General features: G+C 25.2%; 1 non-coding gene and 1 pseudogene across 1 annotated transcript; one reads left to right on the top strand and one right to left on the bottom strand.

Annotated features, from left to right (window-relative positions):
• Positions 1-401: 401 nt before the first annotated feature.
• LOC135929206 (5S ribosomal RNA) lies at positions 402-516 on the bottom strand. Its single transcript, XR_010572520.1, has one exon. It is a non-coding gene; the product is annotated as a 5S ribosomal RNA (ribosomal RNA).
• A 1,357-nt stretch (positions 517-1,873) lies between these two features.
• LOC135929229 (U5 spliceosomal RNA) lies at positions 1,874-1,987 on the top strand (annotated as a pseudogene).
• Positions 1,988-5,460: the final 3,473 nt, after the last annotated feature.

Genomic DNA, 5,460 nt, shown 5'->3' on the forward strand with positions numbered 1-5,460 from the left:
ATTAAAATATAATGATCCTTATATCATTAATTATTAACAATTCTATAATATATCATATTAATATTATGCATGAGATTATAATGTTTAACATTTTACCTTTGGTTTTGTACTTTTAAAATTATAGATTGGAAGAGTTGTACTCTTGTTCCACTAATTAAAAAATGAGTTTAAAGACTCACGAGGAAAATAAAAATTATTTTAAAATTTATGATGTAATAAATTAAATAATAAATCATAATCAAATTTTTGAAAAAATAAAATATAAACCATAATTTTTGCAATAAAATATTATATATAATATATTAAAGGTAAATTCGGGAAATCTCCCTATCTTTACATCTCTTGTATTTAATATAATAAATGAGAATTTCATAGATGATCATTAAAACAAGGAGAAAAAAAGATTACGACACTTGGGATTCCCAGGCGGTCACCCATCCAATAACCAGGCTCAACGTTGCTTAACTTCGGTGTTCGAAAGGGAACCGGTGCTTTCAACGTGATATGGTCGTAATCGAGAATTTTAGTTGTGAATCATAATTTTTTGAATGTAAAATATTTTAGAATTACAATTTATTTTAATAACAAATATTTTCGGTTTAAACAAAATTTATTATCTTAAATAAACAAAATAATTTATTTTTTAACATTTTTTTATTTATTAAGTAAAATAAATATACGCCATCTATCAAATTAAATAATGTTATATTTATGTGAAATAATCAAATTAAAAATGATAGTATAAAATAGTTAGAAAATTCTGATGGATATCAACCTTTTTCTTCTTACAAATCATATATTTTTTGAGTTTTATTTATTGTTTTTATAAACTAATTTTTCTATAAATGTTTTTCTTAAATAAGACTAAAATTTTGTAACTAAAATTATTCTATAAGTGCCCAATATATATACTAATGACTTAGCAAGAAATATAATGTATTACATATAAAACGAAGGTATTCTTAAACTTATTTATATAATTTTTTGTTAATGATTTGATAATCTAAGGTAAATATATTAAAGTAACAAATATAGTATATTTCATATATTGATATATTTCACCTTTGTTTATCAAAAATAGAACTCTTCGGTAAGCCAAAAAAATGGGCGAAAACCCCTCTTTAAGTTTAACTTCTACTTAATAATCTTTTAAAAGTCCTAACTATGAAATCGATGAGGAATTAGATCAATGGGTTAAAGATGACATCATTATACCCATTGAATATAGTGGAGTGGGCCACACCATTAGTTCCCGTTAAAAATATCAGGTTGTTTGATAGCCAACATAAAAAATGGGGAAAGGGCCATATATTAAAAAATTGTGGACCAAAATTAAGCCAAGTAACTCTGGAGAATGGTGTTATAAAGATAAGACATAATGATCACTTACGGATTCGTGATTAATTTGTTGTATAAAAAATATATATATATATTGAAAGAGCATATAAATCCCCTACATGAGATTTTAAAGAGGGTATTTTTATACCCATAATCAAAGGTGAATGAATCAATATATCAAATATATTTGTTACCTCAATATATTCATGTTTGATTATCAAATCATTAACAATTAAAAATATAAATGGGTTTAAGAATACCAGTCATATTAATCAATTTAGATATATCACTATATATACCTTTGATGGATTCTTTTATTTCTTTTAATTCCTGGAGGACCACCACTGATCTCTCCCGACATTCTAGAATATTATAAGAATTATCTGTGTTTTTTTTAAAATCAATATATATATATCTTTGTCACTACAAAGATACATTTCTTTAGTAAAAATTTTACTAAAAAAAATAACCCATATATTAGTTCTTCAAAAACTATACCTTATTTTTTAACTAAAATATATACCTTACAAATTTAATCTCAGATTCTTCGCAAAACGCATAAATTTTTCGCCTTTTACTAAAAATTTCCGTGCGAAGGATCATAAATGAGTTATTTCATCTTTTTGAAAATTTATCCCTTTTTTAAAGGTAAAACATTTTTTTAAAATAATTTAGAATTTTCATGATTTTTCATCTAAAATCTTGAAAGATGCACAAAAAAATGGGAAATTTTGCTCATGCTTTAAAAATGGCGAATTTCACCCATAAATATATTTCGGCGAAATAATAAAAAGTGTATAAACTTCGCGTAACTAAGATTACAATTTAATTATCGAGTCAAATTAATTTCGCCTATATATCAAATAATAATATATTTCTTATATGTAGATTTAATGGATCAATATGATGATTTATTAATTTATTTAGTTTGGTACTATTGACAAGTTGCCCTGAGAATTGTTATGGTCTCCTTTATTAGTCAGTATTGGAGGGAATTAGCCTGTAGAATGGTGTGTGGATAAATTAACTCGCCTCAAGAAGTTCACAATAATATTGATATGGAATGAATATATTATAAAACTAAAAACGATATGATTTTCTTTATTATGATATAAAAAAATTTAAACTAAAAAAATAATATAAATTGATTCGGTAATTACAAGTAATAAAAAAGAGAAAAATTAATATAAAACGTAAATTGATTAAGTAAGCATCTGTTACTAATCTGTAACAGGTTCGGTAAAACAAACCCTTATCTGGGTTATGACACCTTCATACTTTTCCAATTAACAACACATATTTAATCTGAAAATGGGATTAATTTTAAAATTGGCATGTAAAAATCTTTAAATAATTCAATAAAAACAAAATAACTATAATTTTTTTATATTATATTTTAAATATATATAATTTATTTAATTTGATTTTTTTTTAAATTTGATAATTAATGCTTTATTATTAAAATTTAGCAATTATTCTATAATAATTTAAAAACAAAAATATATTATTAAAAACATAGTAAACATAAAATTTATATATGGACAAAAAACGAATTCTAAATTAAATTACATAAAGGTGAAATATGGTGTAAAATGATAAGAAATAAGAGAAATAAAGGGTAGGGCTAAAATATGTGGAGAGAAGACTACAACTGAAACTTTGATAATTCTTTTTAAGGATAGCTATAGCCAGTCTTTGTCAGAAGAAGAAGCCTTCTCGCGGATCGCTAGTATGTTTGAGGATGTGAGATCTTACATCCTTGAAGAAGGATAATGCAAGATTATCAAGGAAGTTAAGGTAGTAGATATTATTGGAATAAAGATGTGATCTTACGACGTTTCCGAATATTTGGAAATTTAAAGTTATTCTTTTTTGCACGATTAAGTTTGGAGTTTGAAAAACGTTTTCATTTAAAAAAAAATTCTTAGCTCAAAAATAACTTTTATTATTTAACTTAAAAATAACCACGTTGATAAGTTATCAAAATAAATAACAAACTATTAATTCCTAAACAAAGAGAGTTTGGCTTTACCAAGATTTTATATGCATCATTTCTGTGGTGGGATTGGCTATAAGAACAAATGGGCATTTTGCATGTGTAAAGCATAGTTTATTCGTATGTTCCTTTTAATTAGATGGTGAAAAAAAATTAACGAATATAATCCTATATAATAGGCAGTGGCTTCTAGAATAAAAGGGAAACAAAGGCATAATTAAATTCGCAGGATTTGGGGTGAGGTGGGTATGGATTTGAAACAATTTTGCCCAATAATATCAAACAAAAAAAATTATAAAATGATAAAAAAATATCCTTACATAATTTATATAAGAAAATCTTTAGTGATTTTTAGGCCTCAAAAAATTTTTAAGGATGAAATTAAAAAAAAATCTTCAATTTTGTAATCTTCTAGATATTTTGCCCAAAATTTTGGGTTTCTTTCAAACTCTGTTACAAGGCTTTGATATCTTTTAATTTAAAAAATAATTTTATTAAACATTTTTGTCTATGGAGAAAACCTAATTTAGAAAATTTATATATTTTGGGGACATATTAGTAGCACGTTTGCATTTTCTTTCCCCAATTTATTAATTTAAATAAAACTATTTATTTTCTTACCATTCTAATTCAATCAGCAATTTTTTTTTATATAATATTTAAAATAATTGTTTTATTTACAGACATACAAGTAAGCCCTTGAAATTTTGACCACCTCTATGTTGACATCTGGTTATAATGAACCCTTGATACTATTAAATAATTCTAAATTTGATAACCTAGGGGAGATTTTGCTACAGAGGCACTGAGAGTATACCGGAAATAGGAAACAGATGTATCCATCATAAATTAATCCACTAAAAACCCTAAATTTAAAATAATTTCCAAAGCAAAATGCTTCAAAGCTACTAAGACTCCTGGACTAAAAAATGGCTTACTACTAGAATAGAAAATGAACAATTAGGTTAACTTTTCTATAAAACAAAATTAACATTTCTGGGATCGGAAAGTTAGGACAGGGACGATGTTTTCGTGTTTTTCAATATATAACTTCTTTGAAAAACGTTCCCTCATCCTAAAATTACAGACGGGAGGTTAGATCTTAACTACATATAACCACTATCTTTGGGAAATTTTGAATCAGAAAAGTGGTTATATCGCACATAAAAAGGGAGAAAAATTTAAAAAAAATGAATCTTTTCATTTTAAAGAAATAAATCGAAACATGTTTATCATTCTGATGAAAAAATCATAAACTTTATCAACTCATTTTGTATATTACTATGCTATATTTTATAATCCATTTAATAGATAGAGAAATTAAGGAAAATGAGAATGAATGGACCAGTAATAAATGTACCAGTCGATACCCACTTATCGAAATATATACTTTTTTAAAATAATGAAAAGAATTTATTTTATCAATAATTTTAAGCTAGATGATTTCAAAAATCCCCCACAACTTTGACTATGCAGCACTGGAAATTATTTTTTCCCAGAAAGGGGGTATTCGTAACTCAAGATATGTAGAATTCAAAGTTACAATTTGAATAGAATTATATAGTGCCCTTCAACATTCCTAAGATGACATAACTTTAGGTGATAATCGGGAAAATATGAGAATGGACCTCGCAAAGAGTGATGCTCGAGATCTACAAAAAAATGGAAAAGGGGGAAACGTGGCTTACCCGGGTAATCTTGGAAATTATCACTAAACAGAGAAAAAGATGACCAAATTTTAAAAAAAAATAAATAATGTTAACACCGTTTCATATAACTCTAACCTTTCAATCTTATCGCTTTTCCTTAGTGTCCAAGAGGTTGGTCAGAAATGTCAGAGAAAAAATTGGAGGTGACACCACTGAGATTAACTCTGCGTGACGAAGTAAACAAAAAATTAATATAAAATTATTATATTTATATCATATTTTGTATACTTCGCCGAGAATTCGTTCTCACTAGTTACTCTAATATAAACTACAAATAAAAAGAATTTGATATATTTTACTTAATAACATCTTTATTGCCTAAATTTTATAAATGACATGTATATTATATTTTATAAAATATATAGTACAAATTTTTATTTAAACTAATATTTCTTAAGAACATTTTAAAATATAAAA

The sequence above is a fragment of the Gordionus sp. m RMFG-2023 genome, chromosome 4, assembly GCF_954871325.1.
Source record: "Gordionus sp. m RMFG-2023 chromosome 4, tfGorSpeb1-WG-v2, whole genome shotgun sequence".
NCBI lineage: Eukaryota > Metazoa > Nematomorpha > Gordioida > Chordodea > Parachordodidae > Gordionus > Gordionus sp. m RMFG-2023.